General features: G+C 45.1%; 1 pseudogene; it reads left to right on the top strand.

Moving 5' to 3' along the window:
* Nucleotides 1-25: 25 nt before the first annotated feature.
* LOC143039268 (endoglucanase E-4-like) lies at nt 26-9,140 on the top strand (annotated as a pseudogene).
* The last annotated feature ends 2,777 nt before the right edge of the window (nt 9,141-11,917 follow it).

Here is an 11,917-nt window from a genome sequence, read left to right as displayed (position 1 = left end):
CATCGGTGATGAAGCTGCTATAGTGATGGCCCCTCCTAACCAGGGTGGCAAGCTCCCCACCTTCAAAGTCGTACCCTCGGCTGGATACGACACGCATTTGAGGTGGTGAGAGCTTTGGAAAGGTCCCCCCCGGCGATGGTAATTGCTGCTGCTACCGAGTAGTTACCAACTCGTAGAGGAGCTGGAGGCTGTAACATCGCTGGATGGTAAGCCTCTGAACCTGGTGCGGCTTAACCAGAAGACAGAAGCATCTACTCGTGGTACATGATTACCCGACCTCGTATATGACTGAGGCCATTGAGGACCATCCTCAGTAATCGTGCCCACGAGAATGCGCCGCTGGGAGAAGACGCCTACGCGACAGGTCCTCATAACTATAAAGGCGAGCCGTTCAACAAGATTGACTGGGATGTATGGCAGGTATGATGGAACGAACGTACATCCCTGATCCTCTCCGTTGCTTCAGGTGTCAGTGGTATGGTCATCACCAGGCGAGGTGCACTGCGAAGCAGCCCAAGTGCGGCATTTGCAAGCATGCCTCATGCCACTGAGACTTGTCTTACAATTTCAAAGCTGGCACTGAGACTGTTGCCAAGTGCCCGAACTGTAGCAAGAAGCACCACGCCAGGAATACCTCATGCGCAGTGCGTAAAGTTCAGGCCAGTGCCTGTAAGGGAGAGGACAGAGAAGCGACAGGACTTCATACCTGCCCCCCCAGGAACATGTGTATGGGGCAGCAGGAAACACTCTCCTACCACAGCACCACCACCACCTACACACAGTGCTCCTGATCTGAACAATCAGGAGCACTTTCCATCACTGAAACCAGTCTACACAGAATAACACGAAGACACAACCAGCTCCCAAAAAAAGCCACACCCACCTCTAAATCTGTGCCCGCCTCTTAACCTGCTACCACCTCCAAATCCACGCCCGCCTCCAATCCCAACCCCCAAACCTAAAGCCAAACCCACGCCCCCAGTACCAACCCCCCGACCACAGGACCGGAAGCCCCCTCCACCTCAATATCCGTCTGATGTCATCCCCCTTAGGGAGGATGACATCGACTTGATTGTGACTGGTGTCGTCTCTGCAGTCGCTACTACCCTAGGGGAAAGCGACCCAGACAAGATGCTAGTGCTAGTGGACAGGGCCGTCAAGAACGTGCTCAAACTCCTGAAAGACAAGAGGAACCCTGGGCGAAAGGAGAGGCCTCCCTCCCCCTCCACCTCCTCCTCACCTCTTCCACTACCTCTTCCTCCTCCTCCTCCCCTTCCACTTCCCCCAAGCCTGCCACACCCACTTTTACCATTGTGCAAGCTACTCCGACATCTTCAAAGACTAAGAGAGTGTCTTCTGCTAGGCCCGAACGTCATTTTGCACTCAGGCTTGAAGACTCCTCTTCTGATGAGGAGGAAAATGCTCCCACTGTTATAAAGTCGCAACCCATCTTGTCGTCTAACCGGGGAGGACAAGATGAGACCGTAATGGAAACTGACAGGGAAAAAACATCGCCCTGCTCAATAGTCACTTAAGGGTGCAACAGTGGAACATAAACGGGTTCCGCAGCAAAAGCTCGTATCTCCTTGCGCTTGCGCAAGAGCATGATTACGATATCATACTTCTCCAGTGCGATTTCCGGGATATCGCATCTTCTCCCTCCCTCGCTCACTCACTGCTAGGGGGTGCATGATCTTAGTCAAATCAGCCATCCCCTGCAGTGAGATCACGGATCCTGTATCATGTGGGGATGGTGTAGAGGTTCTTGCGGTTCGACTCCATCGGGCCCACGAAACGTACACCATCTACAACATATACAGGGGCCAGAGCGGAACTGGACCTTGGAGAAGTGAGTGCTCTTGCTGCGGACAGGCTCCTCATCATAGGAGGGGACTTCAACGCCCATCGTGAAATTTTGATGTCGCCCATGGGCCCAATGTCGCTGGGCGCCACTTAAAATTACGTGCTAGATGAATGCCCTGACATTTGCATTGTTGAATGATGGAAAATCCGACGCACGTGCAAGGTGGACGACTTGATCTGACCTTGGCGACGGCCGCTCTCCTCCCGAGGGTAACCTGGGAGGTGCATCTATTGTCACTAGCGATCACTTCGGTGTCTCTGTGCACATACGGGATATACCACCCATACCAGCTGTATTACCTGTTTCCAGGTGGAAGACAGCTTTGGCAAACTGGCCAGTGTTTGAGAGGTCTGTTTAAGAATGGGCAGCGTCCTACGTTCCACCACAGGACGTGGAAACGTTAGAAGCTGATTTTTCTGCAGCCATTCAGGTGGCTGCCAACAGAGCCACCAAAGACTCGCCAGTCCCCCAGAGAACATAAGAACAGCTGGTATTATACCCCTGAGTTGAGAGAAGCCAACCATCGGGTGAACATGCTTAGGCGTGTTTTCCGACGGCGCCGAACTCAGACCAATTTGGCCAACTTGCGCGCTGCAGTTCATGACGCTCACGTCATAGCTGCAGATGCCAGAAGAGCTAAATTCTTTAAATGATGTGAGGGCTTTAACGCTCACACACCCCTAGCAGAGCTGTGGTCTAAGCTCCGTAAAGCTACTGGCAGGACTCAACCACGACGCACTCATCATGCCCCTGATGTTGAGGCGCAGCGGCTGGTACAGGAGTTTGTCTCTCGCTCCAGCAGCACCTCACTCCCGCAGTGTGTTCAAGACACGCTGCAGGACCTCCAAGGAGTGAGGCGCCATAGTGTTGAGAACATGATGAGTCGATCGGATGATACTGACGGTAGCTTTAAGCTTCAGGAGCTACGGGTCACACACAAAACCAGCTCAGACACGGCACCTGGTGAGGACCTCGTCACCTATTCCATGCTGACCCACCTTGGGCCAGCGGGTGACGAGGCACTTCTAAGGGTGATAAACGCGTCTTGGAGGACTGGCAAGCTACCAACAGCCTGGAAGACGGCAATCATAACGCCAATTCACAGCCAAAGGAACCTAGTGCTTACCGCCCCATCAGCCTGACAAGCTGCAAGGGGAAGACAGCGGAGAGGATGGTGCTAAACAGGCTGCTGTGGAAAACGGGGCCCAACGCATGAGCATATCCATGCTTACTGCAAGGGCACTGGCACAGCAAACAGTATAGCAACACTCCGCAATGCGTCAGTGGCAACACCGTCCATCGTGGTCTTTTTGGATTTGGGAAAAGGCGTTTGAGCTGGCCAGTCCACTTGTGATATTAGGACACCCTTGCTCGCAAGGGCGTAAAAGGCAAGCTGCTTTCTTGGATTGCTGACTATCTCAGTCACCGGTCTGCGAAAGTACACTTTCAAGGTCACATAACAGAGGCCAGAATGCTGGAGAGTGGCACTCCGGGAGGGAGGGGTTCTCAGCCCCACTCTGTTCAATGTGCTCGTCTCCAACATTCTGGAACTACCTTCCCACATGGGATGCAAGATCATATGCTCTGCAGATGACATTGCACTCATGATTACTGGGAAACGGCAGTGCTTCAACAGGGCTCAGCGCTGTTTAAGCACTGTGGCGACGGAATGTTGCAGGTTAGGGTTAAAGATCTCCCCTACAAAATCGAAGGGTATGGCATTGAGACTCTGGAAAGAAGGGAAGCACCTCACCATCCAGGACCTTGGCTGGACTGGGTTTACCAGTATCAGTACCTGGGGGTCTGGATTGATGAGAGGCTCACCTTTCAGAAGGAACGACCAATCTCAAGGAGAGACTGAAGGCCAAGAACCACAGTTATGAGAGCAATGACGGGGAAGGCACTCGGTGCCACGCATCGGGTCCTTCGCACATTCTATGTGCACGCAGTCCGCAGTTTGGTGGACTACGCTGCCCCAGCTCTCATAAATGTGGCGACTGCCAAGCTTGAGGACCTGGAGCCTTGCCAAAATGCCGCAGCAAGGATTATCCTGGGAGCTCAACCTTGGACTAAGATCGTTAACCTCCAAATGGAGGCTTCATTGCCTTCATTAACATCACGGGTCAGAAGGCTGGAGGTCGACTTTCTTGCCAAATTAGTCCAGAGCCCCAGGATAACTGAGCTGAGTCAGAGCCTTGTGACAGCTCTGGGAGGGTGGTTACTCTTATCCACTCCGATACCTGGCTATCACAGGCGCCTGGGATCCTGGACTCCTTCAGGCTCACCAGCACTCTCCTTGAGCCGGGTAGGGACTCTCCACACCCAGAGTTCAAGCCCCCACCACCATGGCTGTCGATACCTGCAACCTTTGTTGTCACAAAGCTTCCAGTAAGAAGAAGTAATGTGATCAGGAAAGGGTACGACCGCAGGCCCTACAAGGCATTCGCGCACTGTCGGAACCTGGAATGGCGGTCCATTACACGGATGGCTCCGTAGACCCCAACAGGCCTCGCAGTGCGGGGGCTGCTTTCGTGACGGATGGTTTGACCTTCGGCAGGAGAGCATCTGATCATGCGTCCACTCTCCAAACTGAGGCCATAGCGGTCCAAGGAGCGTTAGAGCATGCTCTAATATCTCGAGCTGGTCCTGTGGTAATCCACACGGATTTACAATCTCTGCTAGGCAGCCTAGAATCGACACAGCCCAGCGACAATGTACGCCTACTGACCTCCATCCTAGCACTCCTGCTGAAGCAGCATCAGGCAAGGCAGGAGTGTTAGGCTCAACTGGGTGCCAATCCACGTAGGTGTCCCAGGTAACGAGCTAGCCGACGCCGCAGCTGAAGCGGCGCGCCAAAGACCCTAAGTCGATGTTGTCGTCCCTCTCAGCAGAAATCAGTTGCGTCTACGCACCAGGGCTCTAAATCAGGTACAACGGTTCCTTCAGCACAGACTGGAGGCAGAGGTGTCAGAGAGGGCGAGGTGGTACAGGGCAGTCACAGACTACGAGCCCCTTGTACTTCCTCGCTCCACACCTAGAAAAGTGGAAACTCTGCTCTTCCGTCTGCGACTAGAGGACCGTTGTTTCTGGGAAATTAAAAGCAATTGAACACCCGAAGAAAGAAGATGCCACCACTGCAGCCACCCTGAAGCCACCCTGAACCATTACCTCAAGCATTACCCCGCAACTGCTTTTCTGAGGAGAGGGCCTCCGACAACATCTGAGGGTCTTGTGCGTCGCCTATGCCGCCACCTAAGCGAATACGAACTGCGTCGGCTGGTGGAGTGTCAGCCCCCCCCTTTAATTCTTTATATTCTTTGATACTTGTACTCCGTTCATGTCAGGAAGGGTGAATTCACCGAGATGTGCATGCATATTTCACATAGGCATGCACATCCAGTAAATGTATGAGTGGGCGTGGCCAAACCACGACCACTCATACATTGAATCACCCCCTCTCTTTTTTCTAATTATTAAATATATCATACTACCATCACTTAACACAGAATACAGTTTACGTTGAGAAGGGTGCATTCACCGAGATGTGGATACGTATTTCAGCACATCTTGTGAATGTATGAGTGTGTGGTTGGGCCCACACACACTCATAAGTCAAATCACCCACCAAACGGGCTCACAATCAAAGCCCGTGGGAGCTTCACTCCCAAATTTCACACACACACATTGTGTGGCGGCCGGTCTCCGGCAAACTTTCCGAGCTCCTGATTGGCTGGTCTGGCTGGGCATGGACGTCTTTGATAACTACGCCTCCCAATTACAGCGAGTATGAGCCTGCATGGAATTTTTTGAGACAAAGCTTTTTAACAAACATACTTCCCAAAAAGGTCAAATGGTTTAGGTATGTTGACGAAAACCATCCAATGTCAACGCTTATATGCATTACTATTCTGCTTACCATAATAGAGTTAAACAGTCAGCATTTTCTTCCATGTTCCTTCGTGATTTGCCCATTTGCAGCCCAGAATTTGTGAATGATGAAATAAGCAAAATTTATAACATCGGTACACAGTTAAGATATCCCAAATTCTTTTAGGCCATGAAAAAAAAAAAAAAAAAAAAAAAAAAAAAGTACTTTCTTAAAGGAACCAAAAAAAAAATTGAAAAAACAAATAAATAAAAATGACTAGTATTTCCTTTTAATGAAAACCTTATAAAGATTCCCACTATGTTTAAGAATTTCAAGGTAAATGTAATCTTCAAAAATTATTCAACCCTAAAATATCTTCTCATAAAAAATTCCCCAGATAATTCAATACGCTGTGTATACAAAATACCTTGTAATAAATGTGATAAATGTTATGTAGGTCAAACAAGAAAAGAATTAGAGGTTAGAATATAAGAGCATAAAAACAATATTAAAAAGGCCAGGAATGTAGTGCCCTTTTTAAACATATACGTAACTTTGACCATCCTATTGACTAGAAAAATTATTAAAAAATTATGCAGTGGTGTAAAAACATAACAGAAAGAAATGTACAGTTAGGAATCATCAAATACAATTAGGACCAACTTATTAATAATAGTTTAGGATTATATAAATTAGATCCATATATTGCCATAATATAAATAACACATATTTCAAAAGTAATGTGATAATTTCTGTTTCCATAACCTCGCCGCAGGACCCGACCTGAATATTCAGGCTTCGGAGAGGAGGGTAAATGTCTCACTTGTCCTATTCAGACTCTGTATCTCAACTTGTTTGTACCCACTTTTCTGTACTCCTTGATAATGTGAATATATCACAAAAGCGCGACTTCGTATGTTTTTCCTCTTCCTAGTGGACTCTGCATATTTGTGATTCATGTGTGACTTGTGAAATTTGTGCATAAAGGAATGTATATGTTGTGTAGCAAACAGTTGGCTTCGGCCTTATATTACTATTGTGTAGGTTAAGTAAGAAAGACATTCTAAAAGATGTGAAGAACATACAGTTCTCCATATCGCTGTATAAATACTTGGAAGAGCTTAGAAGGTACATGAATTCAAATTAAAATATGATAATTGGCAATTAAAGATATAGACAACAATTGAAACCATTATGAGTTAGAAGATAAGAATGATAAGTTGAAGAACAGGAGACAGGACTCCCTACAACCATTGCTCCTTTCCTGTATCTGCAATTAGGTAAATACACACAAGTTACACATTAATAACTCCAATGTTATAATATTTTCTCTAACAGCTGGTGATTATGTAAAGTTTGGATTCCCATTTGCCAGCACTGCAACCGTGTTGGCATGGGGAGCCATTGAAAACAGGGAAAACCTATGAAGCTGCAGGTCAGTTTGGAAATGTTGTTCATGAAACGGAATTTAATATTCATTTCCATATACCTTTACCTCTCATTTCTTTTTTCCTTTCTTTTCTTAAGGTGAATGGGATCACATGAAAGAAGCAGTCAAGTGGGCCACCGACTATTTCATCAAGGCCCATGTGTCTCCCTTCATATTTTATGGGCAGGTGGGCTTAGGAGACTTGGACCATGCCTACTGGGGAAGACCAGAGGAGCTGACAATGGAACGTCCTGCCCTTAAGATCACCAAAGAGAAACCTGGATCAGAACCTGGCGGGAGAGCCAGCGGCTGCCCTGGCTGCAGCTTCCATCCTGTTCATGGACTCTGACCCTAGCTATGCCAATGACTGTCTCCAGCATGCCAAGGAATTATATAAGTTTGCTGACAGTTACGCGAACATACTCTGACTCAATTCTGATGCAGGGAAATTTACAAAAGCTGGAATGGCTATGGAGATGAGCTGGCTGGGGCAGCTCTTTGGCTCTACAGAGCTACATATGACAATTCCTATAGATCAAAGCTGTAGGTCATTATGAAGACTTTGACCTTGGTGAGACTCCGAATGCGTTTTCTTGGGACGAGAAGACCAGGTGTCCACGTGCTCCTTTACAATTAACAAATAAAGTAGTTTATAAAAGAGCAATCACAGACTTCTGTGACAGCATTGTTTATAGCAAACCTCGCACCCCTACGGGTTTGGTGTATATATCTCAGTGGGGATCTCTACGCTATGCTTCTAATGCTGTGTTTGTATGCCTCCGGGCCGCAGCCCAAGGGATTAAACCTGAAATCTATAGAGACTTGGCCAAAGACACAGATTCATTACATCCTTGGGGACACTGGAAGGAGCTTTGTGGTTGGGTTTGGGCACAACCCTCCCCAGCGACCCCACCATGCCAGTAGTTCCTGTCCATCCGCACCAGCCTCCTGTGACTGGTCCAACTTCAATTCTCCTGAACCAACATGCTCATGTGATTGAAGGGGCACTGGTTGGAGGGTCCTGACAAAAATGACTTCTATGAGGACTAACGTGATGATTACACTAAAAATGAGGTGACTTGTGACTACAATGCTGGTTTCCAGTCAGCTGTAGCAGAACTGCGTAGCTGATTCTGTATCTGAGAGAGAAAGGCATCACAGAGCAGCACCAATGTACATCTCAGGTTCTGTGTTAACACTGCCAGAGCAACATTGGTAATACTGTACATTGTTACAGGAACTGAACACAAACACCTGCACATACAAAGACATGTATATACATACATACAGTTCAGTGTTGGCATTTGGAAAGGGTAGATATACAAATCAGTTACACACACACACAAATGATAAAAAAATATGGAGCAATAGAAAAAAAATTGATGTAGAAAAGTTGATAAGGGTACTGAAAAATAAAGATATGATGATAAGAAGCAGCAGACAAAAGAAAACCGTTATAGTGGTAGGATGGCAGGAAAAACACATACTGAAATAAAAGAATGAGAAATAAAAAAAAAAAAAAAAAACTGAAGAAATAACACAAACTATAATGGGTAATAAGAAAGACATAAATGAAGACATAGGAGAATTGAATAGACTGAGAAGATATCAACACGATGCACAACTAATGAAGATTAAATTTATATCTCAAAATACAGTATCCAAATTAATAAAGAACACAAGGAAATTATTAACTGTAGAGAAATTAAAGAACATATATGTAAGAAGACACAACAGAAGATAAAGAGTAATGGTTCAAGAAACTAAAAATGTAAGAATGTTGTTAATGGTAGATAACAGTGAGATAATGATACATGAAAAAAAATTAAGGTTGCTAGTACAAAAGTTAAGCTCAAATAGGCAACAATGAATATAAAATATATAGGAAGGACAGGAGAGGATAAACTGGAGTGGTAATAGTGGCCCCCAACTGCACAGAGGAGAAAATGGAAGAAGGCATGGCCAAAATTATGAATATAGATAATAAAAATGAAAAGTGTGGATCAATAGCCAAAGCCGTGGTATACCCCCTCCCCAACAAGACAAACATGTGGAATGAAACAGAATCCCGTGAGTTAATCATCAAAACAACTGTACAATTACATGGGTTTATGGAGAAAAGTGAAGCCACTGTATTGCTCTTTGATTACTTCAGCTATGGAGAAGCAATCTGGGAAGAATGGTACGCAAGTAGTGAAGAATCTTGGGGCAATGTATTACTGAACATGGCAATGAACAATGTAATGACAAGTGGGTTAAAAATAATAATAATAATAAATAAATTTGGTGCTGGAAGCAGGGAAGACTGAATTACAAAAGGAAATATTCATACATATACCAAAGGCTTTTTCCCCCTTACAAGGGAGTCAAAAGGTATCCACTCCCACCCCTATTCATCCCCACATACTCCACTCCCATTCACCACCCCTCCTCCTTCTTTTCTTGGTTCCCCTTGGTGTTATAGAAAAACTCAAAATTAATAAAACACCAGGGCCTGACAGTTGGCATCCAAGAATCTTAAAGGAAATGAAAAATGAGACTGTTGTTCCAATAGAAATTATTTTCAAGAAATCCATCTTATCCAGCGATGTCCCAAAGACAATGGAAGCTAGCTAATGTTACGTCAATATTCCAAAAAGGTGACAAAAAGAAACCCAATAATTACAGGCCTATAAGCTTGACTTCAATTATAGGAAAAATGATGGAAACTATCATCAGAGCTGCTATCAAACATCATTAAGAACTGTTTGATAAATGATAGCCATCATGAATTCAGCTTTTCTCCTATCCCATATGTCTGCAATACCTCCCATAGTGCCTTCCTGTCTACCTTATCATAAACCTTTTCCTAATCCATCAAGGCCCAAAAAACATCCTTACCTTTTAAGCTTTCTAACATATCTGCCTTACCTCGAAAATTGGATCCATGCAACCCCTATCTTTCCTAATCCCACACTGTTCCTCACCAATTACTCCCTCTGTTCCTCTCTTAATCCTCTCAATTACAACCCTCCCATAAACTTCCCAACTACACTCAACAGATTCTTCCAAAACTACCACACTCACATAGTCCTTTTCCTCTGTAAACTGGAACTATATAGACACTCCTCCAGTCCCCCAGCACTCTACCTATTTTAGACAAACATTAACATTAAACTGATGCCTATTAAGTAAGAGTGATTATGTAGTTTTGGATTTTGTACTGGAAGCAGGGAAGACTGAATTAAGAAAGGAAATATTTTAATACAATTAAAAATAAACTTTCCGTTAATTTGGGTAGCTTCGTTACCATTTGCGGACACACCTGTAAGCATACGGAAGTTAACCATCGAAATGCGAGGATTCAGCAGCAGTCCTCCGTAGTTGTAAGCCCTTCGAGGCTGCAAGTCCTCCGAGGTCGTACGTCCTACGAGGGTGCAAGTCCTCTGAAGTTGCACAGTCCTACGAGGTTGTAAATCCTCCAAGGTAATAAATCCTCCAAGGTAACAAGTCCTCCAAGGTCACACAAGTCCTCCAAGGTAACAAGTCCTCCAAGGTAACAAGTCCTCAGTGGTAGCAAGTCTCAGTGGTCACAAGTCCTCAATAGTTGCCATGTTCCCTTGAACTGACCAGGAAAAAATGTCCCTTGGGTTCGGCCTCGGCCTCAAGGCAGAGCCCCAACATGAGATCCCCAGCACGGGATCCCTATTGTGGGATTAGAGCGTGGAGCGCTGCGGCCATAGGCCGCTGTTTGCGCAGCCAAGCACCCGGCGAAGCCGGGGAGGGCGAAGCCACGGCTTGTAGAGATAAGAATAATATAATTTTTCAAAGGCAAACTTTAATAAACTACACATTAAAGATGCAAACTGGAAAAAATTAAATAAAAATATTGATGTAGAGAACAAATGGACTGGACTATCTTTAAAATATCTATACACAGGGGTGCAAAAATATGTACAGAAAATGGCAGAAAAAATCTTTTAATGAGGTTAATGTGGAAAATGTTGACAATTTCAAGGTTTGTTAAGTGAATATTGAAGAAATTCAGTAAGTTACCTTTGTAGTCTGTAATAGTTATATATTAAATCCCTTAAAATTTACACTTCTTTTTCTTTTTTACTGTTTTGTCCAAGTTGTGCAGGTTGTGTTGACAATTGAATAATACAACTACAATGGTTGGACAAAGGTTTATAAAATGAATATTGACAAAATTCAGTACGTTACCTTTGTAGCCTGTTAGCTATATACTAAGAGCTTCTTCCCCAATATAAGGGAGGTAGCCAAGTCAAAGACATGTACGACCACTCCATCCACCACCCTGTTTCTCTCATTTCCCTCTCATTTTAGCTCCTCTTGGACAGAAGGTCATTCTGGTCTCCTGCTCACTACCCAAGTCAGAAGCAATGCAATAAGACACAGCATATCCACACCAGGGCTGCTTCATTTATACAGTGACCACCGCCTCCCCATTCCTTCATGCGGAAAATAGAGAAGACGGGGAGAAATACTTTCGGGTTGTGTCAAAATATCATCCATACACTACTGTCCTGCATTTGTATATTAAATCTCTTAACATTTACTTTTATTTTCATTTTTTTTTTTTTGTCTAAGTTGTGTAGGCTGTGGTGAGGATTAAATAATACAACTACAATACCTGGACTATACTGTAGGTATGAAAATTACAAGACCTGTACAAGTCTGTTACAATTCTGTACACAGTAGGTTTCACCCCACAGTAGTTGCTTCCAAAGGATTTGGGAGGATCATTTCACAACCT

The sequence above is a fragment of the Oratosquilla oratoria genome, chromosome 26, assembly GCF_046742065.1.
Source record: "Oratosquilla oratoria isolate Oo_2021 chromosome 26, ASM4674206v1, whole genome shotgun sequence".
Taxonomy (NCBI): Eukaryota; Metazoa; Arthropoda; class Malacostraca; order Stomatopoda; family Squillidae; genus Oratosquilla; species Oratosquilla oratoria.
Note: the sequence above shows the minus strand (reverse complement) of the source record. Positions and strands in the feature narration are given on the sequence as shown.